General features: G+C 47.8%; 1 non-coding gene across 1 annotated transcript; it reads right to left on the reverse strand.

Moving 5' to 3' along the window:
* Nucleotides 1–12,359: 12,359 nt before the first annotated feature.
* On the reverse strand, nt 12,360–12,431 carry TRNAT-CGU (transfer RNA threonine (anticodon CGU)). The gene has a single exon. It is a non-coding gene; the product is annotated as a tRNA-Thr (tRNA).
* Between the last annotated feature and the right edge of the window lie 5,957 nt (nt 12,432–18,388).

Below are 18,388 nucleotides of genomic sequence, written 5' to 3' on the forward strand. Positions count from 1 at the left end.
AAACTCACCCAATTTTCCAGATGAGAAGACTGAGGCTTGGAGGTCAGTTGTTGGTTGATCAGCCGCTTGTTTGCCCTCTGTGTAGCAAGCACAGAGATGCTGGAGCCACAGTGACAAACAGGACAGACCCCTGCTCTCAAGGAAGTCATTGGCTCAGGCACCATGAGAGACTCAGGCTGGGCTGGGATATCCCACCCGCTGGGAGACCCTGGGCACTGCTTAGCCTCTCTGGGCCTCAGTTTCCTAATCTGTAAAATAGGAGTTATAATTCCTGCCTTACAGGATTTTTAGGGGGGTAAAATGAAACAAAGTCTGGGTAGGGTATTTGGCAATTTTTTTTCATTTCCTCCTATACATAGTATTTTCCTTTTTTTATTCTATGTCTAGAAGTTGCAGTTTTAAGTACTATTAGCAGAAAATACATAACAAAAGCTTCCTAACAAGTGAAAAAAATAATTATAAATGCTAGAAAAATTGGCCTCATTAACATATTGACTTGTACTTGACACATATTTCATTGGAAATTAGTTCCACGACACCTAGAGAAGCATTAACATTTCCAAAGCACTCTGAGTAGTGAGGACATGGGTTCTTTGTCATCTAAATGCAACGTAGACAGTCACTCTATGTCTGAATGGAATATGGACAAGTGTCACAGGTGGTCATTCTGACATACTGCCGACCTACTGTTCCATTCCGTCTCCCTGAGATGTTCCTGGTGAGTAAGTGTCCTTCCGCTTTGTTTTCCTCTTTGCTTTGATCTTCCTGCAGCTTCAGAATTATGTTTTGGATTTCTTTTCTCTTTCTGTTCTCATTCCTGGGGAGGGAGACCAGTTTGCCAAATTCAGAGGATAGCTCAGAATTGAGAGTTGGATTTCTCTTAGAATTTTAACCTTTGACTGAGAAGGGCCTCTGAGTGACTTCACGAGGTGGTTGATTGTGCTTGGTGTTATTACCTGGAGGAGGGGGTGTCTGAACTGAGATGGGAAAGAGTAAAACAACTGGGCCCGCGGGAGGGGTGAAGTCCGGGCATTAGATACAGTACGTGCAAAGGCTGGGTCCCTCCAAGAGCTGAAATAGCGCCCTCCTGCCAGAGCAGCTCTGGCTCAGGGTCTTGCAGGAGCTGACGCCCATCCACATCCGTGCACTGAACCATGGGATTGTGGAAGCTCCCATTGCACCCCTAGTTCCGAAGCAGAAGGGAAAAGCAGGGCCTGTGGGTGAGGTCCCACTGAAGGCAGCCAGGGCACTTCCAAAGGCCCCTCAAAGATGCCCCCGATCCTTTGAGGCCGGCTCTTGCCCATTCTGGCTCAGCTTCCCATGACTCAAGCTAGAGCCAGGCCTGAAATCCAGTTAAGCACCGGAAGCACCGCCAGACTTGGGAAAACAACCCGCTCTCCTGCTGGAAGCCCCAGAGGCCTGCTCTGGCCTTCTCCCAGGAAGGAGCCCCACCCGCACCCAGGTTCTGGCCTGGGGATGGTGCCGAGGCCTAGGCCACAAGTGTAGAGCAGCCACGCCAGGCAGAAGCAGCGTTTGGGAAAGGCCTGGATTCCTGGCTCCCAAGGAGGGGGAAGGGAGAGAGGAAGACAGACAGACACACACACACACACACACACACACACACACACACACACACACACACACACGCAGGCCTCACCCTGCTTCTCTATAAGTTTCCTTGGGGCCTGCAAGAGAGAGACAGCAAGAGGGTGCCGATGCCCAGTCACTGCTGTCTCCCGAGACTCCCAGAATATCAAAAAGGACAAATTTCCACAGTAGGCCTACAAAAATTATCGTACCATAGGTTTTAAAGGTCTGCATTGAACAAAAGTATGCGCTTAAAACACACACACACACATATATATATACAGTAATGTAGTAATCGCAACGTAGGTATGCCAGACATGGAACAATGAGAGGATTTGCAGAAAATACGTTTTTCTGTGCTTCCAGCGATGGTCACAGGACACAGGGTTTGAAGTGACACGATGTCCGTCTTCCTCCCTCGACCCCATGAGAAGGAGGCTGTGACCACCCTTGCGATATCTTCTGGAGATAAAGTGAAGAATCTAGCCTAAAACGAATCTTTCTGAGTACGAGGACTTGGGCCAAGTGGTCTTCACAAGTTAGGACCAAAGCACCCTGAAAACCAGAGGTCACCCCTCCCTTGCCTCGGACCCTTGGCACGATGCTGAGTGTGGGGACAACTCCAAGGCCTTTTATTTTGCCCTGCCCTCCTGCCTAGTGGTGTCTGCTCCCTGGAAGGAACAGAGACCTCGGGCTCCGCAGTGGCAGGCGGAGAGAGTTCCTGGCCTGCCTGGGTTTCCTGAAGACCACCCAGAGCCACAGGTCCCTGTGGGCCTACAGCCTTGAGTTCCTTTATGAAATAAGAAACTCGCTCGTGTCCTGTAGCCCTGTTACCCTGTCCTGTCTGGCACATGCTACGGCAAGTAAAGGTTTGTTCAAAAATGAATAAAAGAAGGAAGCAAAAGTACTGGAAGAGAGATTGTGGGGCTGGAATTGTAGTGACATCCCGTTTGTGAGGACATCAAGACTCCCAGGAGGCAGAGAACTCCAGGTCCTAGGTGGACAGAAGACAGCCGGTCATGTGGTGAGACCAGTGGCCTGGGAACAAGACCCTCACCTGCTCAGGTTCTCATGACCCAGGCACTCAAAAGGCTGGTTGAGAAAGGCTTTGCAATGAAAGAGAAGCGAAAGATCGGTCGATGAGCTGGGACAGACCCTCCGCCCTCACTGGCAGCAGCAGGGATGTGAAAAGGATCAAACTGCCACTTCACACAGAGTCTTTGTCAGGGTCTGGCACATACTAAGTGCTCAATAAATTGTAGCCATTATCATGAGCCATTAAATGGGGGTGATGAACCGTTCAGGCCTGTGGATGCTACAAACAGATTTACAAGTGCGAGGTGTTCTCCCTTCTCTCCTGTAAGATGTGGTTGGTGTCCCTGGCGTCAGGTTCGTTCTTGCTCCTCAGCCCAGTGGAATCAAAGTGGAAGTGGCACTGTGGTCTGAGAGGGTGACCCAGTCTGGCCCGACTGGACCTGGTCACCTACAAATGCAGACTTGGCTTCTTGGAGTTTCAGCAGGGCGGCCAAATTGTGTCGCGAAACTAGAAGAATGCCTCACACATCCAGCCCCAGGGGAAATGGAAGAGTTGGTCCACATGTCCATCAGCATGGAACCCTTGTCTGGAACCCGCGTGACTGTGACCCTAGCACCACCTCTCAGACCAACGCCAACTTACAAGTAAATGCTGTTGGCTTTGAGTTTTTTGACCAGAGGTTGCAACTGGCAGCCCACAGGCCAAGTGGAGCCCACAGATGTGTTGCGTTTGGCCTGCAGAGCATTTAAAATTGTAATAATAAATTTGATTTGGCTGCCAACATTTTTAAATCAGGAAATTTCATTTTGAAAAAATCCAGATTTCTGGCTTCTCTTTAAAAAAATCAGATGATCAAAAGATTTGGCAGCAGTGGGCCTGCATTCCCACAGGGCCACAGCTGGTTGGAGCAGAGTAGACGATAAGAGAATATTCGTCAGGGAAGGCTAGCTGCTGTAATGAACAATCCCAAGCTTTCAGGGGCTTACCACACTATAATTTTATTTCTTGCTCATATCATAGTCCAAGTAGTGGGGGGGGGGTTTGGGGTGTCCACAGTTATTTAGGAACCCAGGTGTCTTCCATTTCGTGGCTCTGATATCTCCTAGGACTTCCTTCTTTCTAACTGAGCTGGAGGATGGTGAAGGAGGATGTGGAGAAAACAGACCGGTTTTTCATTGCATCAGCTAAGACATGTCCCAGGTTGGTGAGAACCAGTCATGAGGCACAACAGGGACCCAAGGGGGCTGTGAAATGTGGTGCCTGGCTCGGGGCCCAGGAGGAACAGAAGAACACAGAGGCTTATAAGCACCAGTGTCTCTGTTTCAAGTGGCTGCCCGACATGCTTTCTCTACTTGGTCATGGAAGTTCTATTCTTCTCATGTCCTTCCTCTCATTTCCCCAGCACAGCCATTTGGCTCAGGGGAAACCACCGGTCATTGGTTGAGGAATGGTCATGTGGTACAGTCCCAACCAATGAGACAGGATGAATTTGGATGTGATGTCTGGAACTGTAGCAGCCATATTGGGACCAGCCTTGCGGTGAAGCCAACATGGTGATGGCAGAGACGAGAGATGGAAGGAACCTGAGTCCCTGGTGGCCTGGTGGAGTTGCTTACAACCAGTCCAGAAACCCTCGCTACCTCCAGACGTCCCGATCAATGTGTACTAAATTCCCTTACTGGTTAAGCCAGTTTTGAGCCAGAGGAGCTCCTATTCCTTGCATTCATAGAATAAAGTATCCAAATTGGTAAGAGTGTAGTCCCTGCCTGGCTGGAGTCATATGTTCACCTGCCTGGCCATCTATGTATTTGGGTTTTGACCCGTCGATTTAAAATTATTTCTTCCTCCAAGGCAGAGCTGAGGTCAGTTTGGCCAGCCCTGACCTTCATGGCCTAGAATAGAAATGACCCAGTGTCTACCCCTGGAGGGTGCAATGTGCAAGTGTCAGTGTGGTCCCATCCAGGGTCTGGATCTCCATGGGCTCCTTGGGGATACAGCAATCCAGGTGTGACACTGACCACAAGATGAACAGGTGTGTGGGTCTGAGCCCGGGCTCCGCCACTCCTTAGCCGTGTGAACTTCGGCAGCCCGGTGATCGCTCAGAGCTTCAGTTTCCTCAGCTGTGCACGGAACTGCCACTTGGATTGCTGTGGTTGTCGCCGAACGGTTCGATGACTGGACGTGTGAAGGCTCTTTCCCAGGGCTCAGCACCCAGAGAGTTCACAGTAGATACTGGCTGGTGGTCACGGCCCAGCGGCTGAGACCACTGAGTGATCAGGGGGTGGAAGGTTTGCTGCCAACTGCAGGGTCACTGGGGAGACCCAGCCCTAACGCACGGGGCCGAATGGTGGGACAGGGTCAGTTTTTGATCCTGCTAGAGAAGGCGTTAGGTAGCTCTGAAAAGCCTAGTAAAAATGTATTCCCTTTTCACTTTTCTTATTTTCCTCCTCACCTCGTGAAGGAGAAAGTCTCGTTTGTGTGCTTCTCTGTGTTTAACCCTTTCCCAACACTTACTAAACTCCTGTTAAGGAAGGGAACCCAGGCTTCCGGCTTAGAGCATTTCATCGGTAGCATCGGGACGGAATATGTTTGCACCTTTTTGTTTTTGTTGCATTTTGAAATAATCATCTATTTATGGCAGATGGTGCTCTCTTTCCATTTGTGGACTTGATAGAACATTTCCTTTCAAAATAAAATGGTCCAGGTTATAAAAGCGAGTTAAGTTAAATAAAAATACTGGTGGAATATACTGCAGGAGGTATATGAGATGGCAGAAATCTGGAAGGTGGGGTGTGAAAGACTCAAGCTTGAGGCACTCGTCAGGGAAAAACTATGGGGCATGAGGGTCCAGCATGGGCAGGGCCTTCCTGGGTGGTCAGAGGCTGGCGGTCATTCCTAACAGGAGTGATGAGAGCTGTGGTGACCTGTCCCCAAGCCCTTAAGAGAGTCCCTGAGATGACATTCAAACTAGCTTCATCTGTGTCGTGAGGAACTGAGGGGTTTCCAGGGTCATCAGACTTTCAGTGATAAAACGGGGTCAGTCCCAGATGAGCCGGGGCAGTGGGTCACCCTCCCAGTTTGGAACAGGGGGTGTGGGAGGGCGAACAGTTATTGGTTCATGTCTGTGAGAGTGGCCAGGGTTGTGGAAGGGAAGAAAGCAGTCTCTGAATACCCACAGCCTCTCCCCAAAGACTCAGAAGAATTGTCTCTTAGCCTGAAGAGCAAGGTCTTGGTATGCCCTTAAGGATGATGGTTGAGGGGACCAGTCCAAAGGAACCTAGACAGGTTGGAGATACATTGAGTCTGACAAAGAGAATAGATTGTGTATGTGACAATTGCGGGGCTGGTCAGACAGAGGAGAGTCAGCCCGGCTGACAGAGTGTGGGGAGAGGCCAGAGGCGGGTTCCTTCTGACACAGGGCCGGTGGGGAAACAAGAGTGGGAGAATTTGTAGAGCTGTTGAGTTGTGTTATTTTGGAGCTCCTCCCCCCGCCCCCCCAACACGCCCTCTGATATCTTCTGGGAGTCCATAGTGGAGATTTAAATAGCTGTTCAGTTTCTTTCTGATATTGGACTGGTGTGGCCTTGGAATGCCACATTTTGCGAAGGTTGCATAAATCTGAGCCAGGGAGGGCTGGTTCTGGGGGAGGCCCAGTGATGGGCTATTTCTACATCTGCCCACGCTTCGCCAACTCTGTCCCAAATACCAAGAAACCATCCGGAACCTGGGAAAAGACCTCCTTTCTCTTTCTCTCAATTACTCCATCTGGAAAATGGAAGTAGTATTTTCCTTGTCATTTATGTGCAAGCTGTGTGCTAGGTGGTAAGATTGGGTTAGACCACACTAGACCCACTTTTTGTTTTGCTTTTAATTATGATATATTTCAGGCCAACCAAAAAAAGATCTACAATAAATGAACAGACACCCATGTGCCTTACTACCCAGCTTAATTAATACATAAATCAAATCGAGATTGCTCTAAGACCCTTCTGTGTCCTTTCTCAGCGCATCGTCTGTCATCCCACTGACTATACCGTCCTGAATGTAGACTTTATCACTCTCAGGCATGTTGTGTGCTTTTACTACCTACGTAGCCAGAAGTAACAAATAAGGTGTTGTTTGTATAATCTTGACTCTGTGTGAATCGTATGGTGGTGTAGCATCTTTCTATGCCTGCCTTTTTTTGTTTTTTTGTTCCACATTTTGTGAGTCTTACCCATGTCAAGCAATGTTGTTATAGTTTATTCATTTAAACTGCTGAATTTAATTCAACTCTGTGAGCATACCACCGTTTGGTTTCCCACCCCCTTCAGTGCTGCTGTGAATGGCTTACTGTACACACATGAGAATTTCTGCACCATGTACATCTCGCAGTAGGATTCCTGGGTCTCGTCTACATGGGGTTTTCGGAAATGGGGTGGCTTTTAACCAGGCATGTTCCCTCAACTTTTCCTCAGTCCCCACTAGTCCGTGTTGTCTTATAGCCCAGTGGTTTCATTTCATATGTTCGCATGATCTATCTGGCCCCTGTGGGCATTTGAGCTTTCAACCTCTGGTCTCTTAAGAGACACAAGGCCACATAAGCTTGTGATAGGTGCTACGAAAGCAGTACGCACAAGATGCTGGTGGTGCCTAGAGGTAATAAAAACCAACCCCACCTGAGAGGTTGAGGAAGGATTCAAATTCACAGTTAATTTAGTAATAGTTAGGTAAGGTTTTGTGGCATGAGTCGGAGTTTTCCTGGAAGAGGAGGGTGGAGAAAGGACATTATAGGCACAGGGAACAGCATATGCACAGAGGAGTAAGAAACAAGTGGAAGTGAAGGAATAACAAAGGCTGGGGGCCGGAGTTGCCCACAGGAAGTGCAAATCAGCTCCACTCACCTGAGTTGGAAGGGCAGGGCTAGGGGCCGAAGGGAACACAGTCTCGGGAAATGTTCGTCATGTGCCAGCCTGGTGATTTGCTGAGCAAAACTCCAGTTGATGTGACATAAACAACGTCTGCTGCTTCCAGGGGCCTGCCACAATATTTTCTCTTAAGTGCTACTCATGCCTGAAATACGCTTCTGGTTTTGAAATGTGGTTCTCAGCTCATGCACGACTACAAACCACTCACTCTCTTATTAAGAGCCCCATTTTTTATCCTTTAATGTAGGTTTTCCAAGAGCGTGACGTCAGCCCAGATGGGAGACGTGCCAGGGCACTGGCTTGGAGGCCTCTCCTTGGAGAGGGTCAGTCCAGACGACAAGAGCAAGCGTTTCCACTGCAAACTTGGCATCTTACCCAGGCAGTGCCAGCTCTGTGTTAATGCGTGTGCTCTCCAGAGCCCTGACATCTGTTTACTCTTTACATTTTCTCTTTTTTCTGTTGTTAGCTTTGTAAGTTTTTGCTGCAAAACAGTGAATCCAAGTGTAACATAGATTCCCTTTCCGATGCTACGCTCTTAAGGGAAAAATTAGTAATTGTCTCTGCAATTCCTCCCTACCTCTCACCCCACCTGGGGGTATTCATCGTCAGTCGCATGATGTGGAAACTTCCGCGTGGGGTGTGGACTTTCTTCTCATTCTGAGAAACCAATATATACATCCATACATGTATTGATAAATATGCTTATTTATTTTTACAAAAATGACATCAACTAAAGTTACTGTTTTACAAGATGAATAAACTCTAGACATTGGCCCGACAGCTCGGTACCTTTAGTTAACAAATCTGGTAGATGCCATGTTAAGGGTCCTATCACATGCAGAAAGAGCAAAGGGATGCAGGAAACGCGGAGGGGGTGGATGTGTCTGTTATCATGGTATCCCAGGTGTATGCTTACGTCCAAACTCATTAAATTATATACATTAAATATGTGCAATATTTAATGTGTATGAATTATACCTGAATAAAGCAACAAAACAAAAACTGAAAAGCAGAACATCAACTTTTCTCATTTAATGGCATTGCATTATCACCTCTTAGATCAATAAATCATTCTGTTTTAATGGCTACCCATGATGCCATGATGTGGATGGCTCAGCATTGACATCCCGGCCAGTGGATGTGTACAAGGTTGTCGTCAGGACAACTGCATGAGAGGGGAAGCCAGTGAATGTGTGTCATTCCAATTTTAGAATGGGAGAAACTGAGGCACAGAGAGGGTCAGTGGTGGGTCCATGGCTCCCTCCTGTTCCTTAAGGATGTGGACAAAGAATCGATGTAATGCTGCTCTTGCTTCATGCTGCCACATAGTGGCATTGTTGAAACTTGCTGCTGTGCAGCCTCTGTTGACACACAGCCCTTCCCTCCATTGACACACAGCCCTTCCCTCCGTCTACGGTTTCAAAAGTCTTATTAAACCTTTTTTTTTTTTTTTTTAATTGGGGAATATTGGGGAACAATGTGTTTCTCCAGGGCCCATCAGCTCCAAGTCGTTATCCTTCAATCTAGTTGTGGAGGGCGCAGCTCAACTCCCAAGTCCAGTCGCCATTTTCAGTCTTTAGTTGCAGGGGACGCAGCCCACCATCCCATGTGGAAATTGAACCAGCAACCTTATTGTGTGTTAAGAGCTTGTGCCCTAACCATCTGAACCATCTGGCCACCCCTCCGGCAGCTCAGCGGCAGCTTATTGTCTTCAATCTAGTTGTGGAGGGCACAGCTCACTGGCCCATGTGGGAATCGAACTGGCAGCCCTGTTGTTCAGAGCTCGTGCTCTAACTGCCACTAGCCATCATGATCTATCCTTACAGGTCTCTCTAACTTTGAATAACAAGGATGTGGGCTGGAAGAGTTTAATTTCTTCTTTCTCAGAAAGCCCTGGGCTTCTGATGCAAATCCACTTTTTCTCCCCACTAGTCAAGTTTGCACAGTGAAATCTCAGAGGGTCTCTCTAGGCTCAGTTACACCTGCCTCTCCTCCCAACTCCCGCATGGAGGGCCTTGGCTTCCCTTTACATATTTAAAGGAGACCAGACAGTGATTCTTCACAGAACAAAGACTGCCAACTTCAAGGTGACTTTCAGACATGAATTTCATACAAAGTCACAGAAATCCAAACATAGCTTTATATACAGAGGGTGCCAAAAATAAGTATACACATTTTAAGAAAGGAAAACTGTATTGAAGTTGTAATACTCAATATATACCATTAACAAAAGATGAATACAAGTCACATTTGACTTCTGCAATTACAGGAGGTGCTCAAAGTGGTTACCATCAGCGTCCAGACACTTCTGATTACGGCAAGCTACTGTTTGAGCAACATTGACCAAAGTGTCCACTTGTATACATTTTTTTTGGCACTCCCGGTGTTCATAAACGCAAGTGGCTTAAATCAACATAAAACGTCTTGCTTATTTAGACACTTTACCCCTTTAAGTGCCAACAGGACCAGAATTCAGGATTTTGCTCAGTAGTGTCTGATTCTCCAGCCTGTGCAAAATGGTTTTACAGCTTCGTGGCACCCCCAGATTTCAACCACAGGTGACAGTTTAGGGATTCATGTGTAATCTTCCAGGCTTAAAAACAAAACAGAACAGCAAGTAATTCTCCACACATGAATATCCTTAGATATTTTGTGCAATGTGGCAGGGGGGCATTAATGGTACCTACAGTACATTATGTAAACTATTTTTTTCTAAAGTCCATTCTTCACCTGGGCAGGATGTGAGGTGCCCTGGGTGGGGTGGGCGCAGTGGTGGGGGTGATGACAGTAGGCTCTTTCCTAGGATGATGTCACAGGGGAGTGCTGCTTCACTCTTTGGGGAGGACAGGAAAATCTGTGTGGACAAGCTCCCCAGATTCTGGCCTACCTGTGGGGGGCAGTGTGGTCCTTTTTATTTTTTAATGGGAGGCATGTAAGTGTTCTTTTGCGGCACATCTTATAAGATAAATGAGTGGACTCCGCAGTGGAGAGAAGAGATCACTCAGTCATTTCTTTGTCTTAATTCTGAATGATTCTAATAGGTTGTCTTTGTGTTTGTGGGCTTTGTAGGTGATTCTGGGGGAAAAAATTACGCATGTGATACAGTCATCTTGTAGGAAATCCAAACAATATGCAAGTTTACAGGGTAAGAAGTGGAGTCCTTTGAATAGTTCCCCTACGCTACTTCCCTTGGGAGAGACAACAACTGTTATTTTGGTGTGGATCCTTTTGTCCCCTGGTTACTCAGGGAGGGCAGGCAACAGCCACACCAGATAACAGAGTCAGAATCTGCTTTTTAACGCGTGTTGAGTATGAGAAGCACTGGCATTCGTTCATTCAGGTTTTTTTTTAATTAAAAAAATTTTTTTATTGTGGAATATTGGGGAACAGAGTGTTTCTCCAGGGCCCATCAGCTGCAAGTCGTTGTCTTCAATTTAGTTGTGGAGGGCGCAGCTCACTGGCCCATGTGGGAATCGAATCGGCAACGCTGTTGTTCAGAGCTCAGGGTTGTTCAGAGCTCGCGCTTTAACCAACTGAGCCATCCGGCCCCCCACCCCCATTCACTGTTTTTATATGTGTTATCTTACATATGTATATACATGCAAAGATGTGCTCCCGGGTTTAGAATGCGGCTTTAGAATCTGGCTGTCTCCGGAAGAGTGGTCTCAGTGTGGTTGGGCAGTAGCGGAGTCAGCACCACCTGGGAGGTAGTTAGACATGCACATGTCAGGCCCCAGCTCAGATTAACTGAATGCAGCTGCTCTGGAGGTGTTTCAACAAGCTCTCCAGAGGTGCTGATGAGCCTCGAGTGTTAGAATTGGGACTCTAACCCCCTGGCCACCGTGCCAGGCTCTGGGCCCCCATCACGTCCATCTTCTCCTCTCTGTCAGAGATAGCCCTCCCTGATCTGGCTGATTCACTGAGGAACCCCCAGATCCGGCTCCCCTCAGCATACACCAGGCACACCATGAGTGCTTCCTTCAATTAGGAATCTTGGGCTGATACAGGTTTTCAGATACTGCAACACCCCAGCTCCTGGAGACTGACGTCGTGGCATAATCTCTTTCAATGCATTCAGGAGGCCCCTGCATCCTTTCAGGGTGCAAAGGGAGACAAGTGTCATTGGACGGTAGCTCCATTTACTGAGGCCTGTCACTCTGGCAGCTGCTTTACCAACGCCAGCGCTGGCCAGAGACCCATTTTACAGAGGGGCAAACGGAGTCCCAGAGGGGGGGGGGAGAGAGAGAGAGAGTTCTGTTTTTATGTCAGAGCTGCTCCAAATCTGGGCAGGATTTCCTCTCTCGAACGCACTAGCTACAATGGATTTCCTTTTAAAAATAGCAAGCCAGACGCCAGCTGACTCTGGGTGTGGGCCCGGTGTCAGGCAACAGAGTTCTATCTTTAGAGGACAAAATTGGACTTTAGTGTGCAAAAAAATACTTAGGGGCTCTTCAGTGTCTTGCCCGAAGGTGATGGGCATTCGCGGGGTGCACTGTTTCCAGGTGGCCCCTGGGACACTGGAGTTTGCGAGCCCCGCGCACCCGGAGCCCTCCACCCTCCCCTCTCCCCAGACCACCAGGTGCCCAGGGACCTCCGTAGGGTGCAGTGTCCCGCGTGGTAAATTTGTGGTGCGCTGGCTGGGACACCCAGACCGCGAGGGCGGGAGACTTTGAACCTAAACTGAGTGAAAACAGTTGGTCCGCTAGAGCTCGGGGTCGGCTCGGGCCTGAACGCGGAATCCAAGGGTGTGCAGCATACTGATGAACACTTTGGAAAAGTAGTGTCACCCCTAAAAAGTCTCCCTTCCCTGCGAGGAAGACCTAAGTGGCAGGCACGGACGGGGTTCGAACCCGTGATCTTCGGTTTACGAGACCGACGCCTTACCACTTGGCCACCGCGCCTGCGTTAGAATGGCGGCTCCGCGAGCCTCTATCTTGGCGCCGCTCCCGTGAGCTCGCCCGGCGTGCACGCGCACGAAAGTGAGCGCGTCGCGGCCCCGCCCCCTCGCCGCGGCCGGGATATAAGGCGGGGCTCCGGGGGCCGCACGCCGGCCACTTGTCTCAAGCTCCGGGCGGCCTGCCCGGCCTGCGGGTCCCTCGGCCGCCGCTTGCCGGGGCGCGGAGTCCCTGGAAGCCCCATGGCCTTGTCAGGAGGCGTGTCTGGAACTCGGGAGCGGGAGGGACGCTCGCCGACGTCTCAGAGCCTGGTGTTCGAAACCCAGGTCTGCCGGAATCTCTGCACAACCTCGGACGACCGGACTCGGAGCCTCAGTTTCCCCTTCTGGACGACGCTCCCTATAGGCGGAGGAAGGGTGGCGTGCTCCGCCCGAGCAGGCACTCTGCACGCGTTGTGGAATGAATACGTAAGTCTTCTGAAATGAAAACCCCAAAGCCCCTCTGCTCCCACGTTGCCCGTGTCGCCCGGGGTGGGTGCGGGTCCCGGAACCGGCAGCCTCACCTGGGAGCTGGTGAGAAATGCGGCTCCTCCCGCGCACCCAGACCTGCCCAGTTAGCCCTGCGAGTGGAGCCCGGCAATCCGGGTTTTAACGAGTCCTCCAGGTGACGCTGAGGCGCGGGAACGGCTGAGTCCCTCCGCTCCCGATAATTGAAGCCACCTGCCTGTTTATAGATTCAAACGTGCCCTTTCATATTTTAGCAAATGGGATGGCTTTATAGTCCTCTGTACTTTGAGCTTTTATGAGTTAATATATGATGTGTTAACTAATACAATGGCTTGGGGTACATAATACAATATCACAATAATACATATTTAATCAATATAATTAATAACCTATTATTAATGTGAGGTAGAATCTTACAATATTGTGTGGTAAATTAAACTGCAGAATATACTATAATATTATGCATAAATGACTGTATTCTCTTTTTTAGCTGCCTGGTTTTCTATTCAGTGGCTGTATCACAATTGATTCAGTCAGGTAGACCTTGAGTTATGTGCAGCTTTTTTGCGGCACAGAACATTCTGCTACGTGTGTCTTTGCCGCCTGGCACCAGTGATGCTTGTAGGGTATATGGAGACAAATATTGAGAATGTCCACAGCCGACCTGGCAGGTATGTAGGCAAATAGCAAACTTAAGGCCAGGGAGTTGTGTTCACCAAGTTGCTTTAAACGTCAAGGTTTGGGCAAGTGAGTGGAAAAGGCCCCGCTATTTACCCTCAGGCACTGACTGGGACAGGAGCCCTGAGACCTTGCACCCACAGTGCTTGATTATCTGCATGCAAACCTCACTGCAGCTCCCTAATAAAAAAAACTGAAGAACATTTTCAAAATTAAAACATGTATTACCGAACACTGCTTCCGACTAGTTGATGATAAAATTGGTTTCATTGTCCCCCTCCTTTTTTGGTGTTCATTGAGTTGTTGGAATTATTGTGCAAAAGTGACAGTGGCTTATAAAAAGTGAAAGAAATTAGCAAAATGAGAGACAATCACATGGGAGCTAAGCCCAGAATTCACTGGCAGGTGGAATGGGAATCAGAGTCTAACAGGTGCTTTTCTCAGCTTTGTCTTAGGAGGGAGGGAAGGAGGGAATTGAATGATACAGGTGCATCTGTACCTTGGTGGGCAGGTGGGATGCCAAAGGATCCAGGGCCAGGTGTGGGAGGCCTGAGAGAGGCTGACCATCCAACCTTCTATGAGCCCTCAGGTGCTGGGTGGTCTGACCCTATTTATCTTACAGGTGTAAGGAGCCCGGGGAAGCCACAGGTCTTGGACACCAGGATGGAAGGTCTGCCTGTCCTGGCCCCGGCGTTTTGGAGTGATGCTGCACAAGGTAGGTCCTTAAAAAGTATTACAGAAGGAATTAACATGTGAAATTCTTTTCAACGTGGTCCTTCCATGTGGTTCTGGGGCAGCTCCTTGGCCGGTGCCCACCAATCACAGTGCCAGGACAGCCCTGGCATTGAACTTCTTATAAACCGTTCCCCAATCAGGCAGAAACTTTCAACTTCTCGGTGATAAGGAGCTGTCCGTTGTTCACCCTTACAGAAGGAAACATTTCCTGTGCCCTTACAGAGTCCCTGGGGCAGGTGGGTCCTGATGGCACAAATAATTGTGGCTGGATCCCAGGCTTCCCAAATGTTAGGGCGAGAAACCAGAATTGAGTAAAGCAGATGGTACTTTGAGGAGTGTGGAAAGGTGACTTTTTAAGTGAAAAAATGTCAAAACTAATCTGGTGACAAGGCCAGGTGACATGATAGAATACTTTTGATCTTTTTGTTTCATCTGTATGATTAAGTTGCCTAAATCTGAACAATTTATAAGCATTTATATTTCTTTTGTGTTGAGACTTCATCACTTATTTCCATTTTAGAAAAAATATACTAGTCTCAGATCTGGTGGGTTTGGTTTTTGTTTGTTTTGTTTTTCTCTCTGCACCTCTGTTTCTGTGTGCCTGTCTCCAAAGCAGGAATTCCTAACCTAAACTCAAGACCAGGAAATCTGTGAATTCCCCAAGAGTATGTGAAATGAATGTGTGTGTCTCTGGGGAAAGGATGTCACAAGTTTTTTTCAGGTTTGCAAACTGGCCTCCTGTAGGTCTTAGGTTTGAAGTGATTTTTACTTCCTTGGTTCTCGTCCTGTGGTCCGTGACTCGCCGAAACCCCACTGAGATACAGTATCTTTTTTTTTCCTCTATTTTTTTAATATTTATGTTTCCAGTTATAATTGACATACAATATTAGTTTCAGGTGTACAACACAGTGATTAGAGATTTATATACCTTAGGAAATGATATATGAGGTACACTAAACCTCACTTTGTAAGGTCTGTAATTGGCTCTCCTGTTTTTTTATTAGTTTTAGGTGTACAAAACAATTTATTATGACATTTATGCTCCTCACAAAGTGATAATCCCCCTCCCCAATGTGCTACCCCTCTGACATCGTATATAACTCTTACAGTTCCGTTGACTCTATTTGTATGCTGTGACTATATGTATATTAAATTATAGCTGACATTTATTATTTAGCTTCAGGTGTACACTGCAGTGGGCAGGCATCTACATCGTCCATGACGTGGTCTCCATAATGAGTCAAGTGCCCATCTGACAAGTTACAAAATCTTTACACATTATTGATTATATTCCCCAAACTGTCTTTCGTATCCCTGTGGCAATATTGTAGTTACCAATTTGTGCTTTCTAATCCCCTCTCCTTCTCCCTCTTCCCCACCCCCCTCCCATCTAGCAACCCTCAGGTTTTTTCTCTATATCTCTGAGATCCTAATTGTTTAGCCACAGCTGAGGTTGCTTGAAAAAATAAGGAAGATGTCTCCGAGACACTCAACCTTTTGCAGGGGCGACTCCTGCTGCAGCCAGTGCCCCGGCCCTGGCCACCCTAGTCCCTGCCTGCTGCCTCCACAGAACAAGGATTGCATCCATTTTAGCTGTGAGGGGCTTTCACCTGTGTTACCTCAAAGGCGCCTTATCTGCGGCCTCACAGGGCTTCTGTGTCTCGCAGCTGCTCATCTCATGAAGATGCAGACTGAGCAGGGAGGTCTGGGCTGGGCCTGAGGTTCTGCCTTCCTAACCTCCCAGGTCACACTGATGTGGCTGGTTCAGGCCCTCACTTGAACAACCCCTGCTCTAAAGTATTCTTGGGGAAATTCATTTGTGTGAGGAAGAGGGGGAAACAGCAACCTCCAGGCTTGGATATTTATGCCACCTGAAGATAATGGCAGCAGGCTTTTTACTGTTAATAATTACCTAAGTCAAGGCTTTACCTCAGGAAAGTTACTTAGCTGATAATCATAGCATTTCAGCAAATGGATTGTTTTGAACCCAGGACCAGAGACAGAAAACACAGCCCCTCAATGATTTCAAGCGGCCTGGGCACCTCAAATGCTTGGAGGGACCAGCCAGGCAGGGTATATAAAGCTGAGAATTGAGCGTGTGTAGGACACGGTGGGGGGGGTAGGGGACCCCGGAGCCACGTGATGTGGTGCCATTGTTCCTTCCATCAGAAAGAGGACTTCTGACGACTTCACACTTTCCTGTCCTGTCTTTTTAGTTTGAGCTCTTCTAGTGAGTGTGTTTTAATTTGCATTTTTCTCAGGACTGCTGGTGGGAAGCACCTTTCCATGTACTTGGTCGCTGTTTGTTACATCTTGTGTGAAGTAACAATTTTTGCCCCCTTTTATAGCTTGTCTGTCTTCCTATTATCGACCCTCGGGGTTTGGTATATATTCCAGATAGAAGTCTTTCATCAGATAGGTGTATTGTGAATATTTTCTCCTCTGTGGCTTGCCTTAGCAGTGTCAGAGTAGTGAAGTTGCTTAATTTTGATGAAGTCCAGGTTATTCGTGCTTTTCTTCTGTGTGCCATGCTTTGTGTGTCCTAAGACATCTTTGTCTACCTAGGTCGCGAAGGTTTGCTCCTAGAATTTTGATCATTTTAGCCTTTATGTTTAGGTCTGGGATCCATTTGGGAGTTCACTTTCGTGTGTGGTTTCCAGTTGGGCTTGCCATTCTTTTTCCCCCAGGTGGCTGTCCAGCACCGTTTGCTGACGTGGTCACCTCCTGTCCGTACCTTCGTTCACTTGCAGCTGACTGCGTCTGTGGGGGCTGTGTCTGCAGTTCGTCTCGTGTTCCCCTGATCTGCATGTCTATCTTTATACCAATCACCACAGTCTCGATTATTGTATTTTGTGGGGAGTATTGAAATCAAGTATTGTGAATCCTCCAACTTGGTCCTTCTTTTACAAAACTGGTTTGCCTGTTCTCGGCCTTGGCGTTTCCATACGAGTTTTAGACTCGTTTCATCACTTTCTACAAAATGCCTGCTGAATTTTGATGGGGGTTGCCTTGACTCTATAGATGAGTTGGGGGGAACTTGTTGTCTTAACACTATTGAGCCCTCCTGTCCCTGAATATTTCAGTCGTTTGTTGTTGGGGCCTGTGGGTCTTGGAGTCTAAATTCCTTTCTTTGGCATTTCATTATGTGGGTTCCCGTGATTTTCAGTGGAAGAGTAGCTGGAGTGTTTGTGGTAGCTGTGTTCACCGCCTTTTGGCACGCCATCCAAGCACAGATCCCTGATACGTGTGGGAATTGTGTGGGCCCCCCCATAGGACACCCCAAGTTGAGGAGGGAAGCAAGACGTGTTGCCTGAGAATTGCTCTGACGAGATTCAGAAGAAGTAAAGGTGTCCAGCTTAGGCAATTATTGTGTCATCGCTGTGAACAGATCATGCCAGCCACACACAAAATGTTGTCAAGACAAAAAGGAAATTTTTTCTGCAGAAAAATGACAGTGGTTCAGATGCCCTGGTATCACCTCAGTCGAGTCAATCTTAGAACCTCCAACCTTGGAAAGTATGTTTCAATTGGTTCATTCCCAAGACAGAATAAGATCCAGTGGGCAGCTATGAATAATACAAAGTTTTGTTCTTTCCTTTTTCCCTTTTGTTTCTTTCAGAGAAACTCTAAAAAGGTCAACCAGATTAGCTGAGGTACGTGCAGAGTTGACAACAGCTTCGTGTATATAGAAAGTGGTAGACAGTAACAGAATGAAATTACTACTTATTGTTCTGCAGTTAGCAGAGGACCCTAATCTCCCAGCTGTCACTTCCCTCTTTCCCTCCCTCCCCTCCTCTTTCAAGGGACCACTATTACGAGTTTATTTTAGATCTCTCCATACCTTTTTCTTTTCCTTTGTGTTGATCCATGTTTCTGCACAGGAAATGTGTTTGGGGTGGGATTTTTCTCCCCACAAGTGGCATCAAAGTGTATATGTTATTTGACATACCTCTTTTTTTACGCTATAAAGCTCCGGAGGTCCAGCCCTATCCTTCCCTATGGCTCCAGCTCATTTCTTTTAACTCCTGCATTTTAATCCACTGG

This window comes from Rhinolophus sinicus, linkage group LG18, assembly GCF_036562045.2.
Source record: "Rhinolophus sinicus isolate RSC01 linkage group LG18, ASM3656204v1, whole genome shotgun sequence".
Taxonomy (NCBI): Eukaryota; Metazoa; Chordata; class Mammalia; order Chiroptera; family Rhinolophidae; genus Rhinolophus; species Rhinolophus sinicus.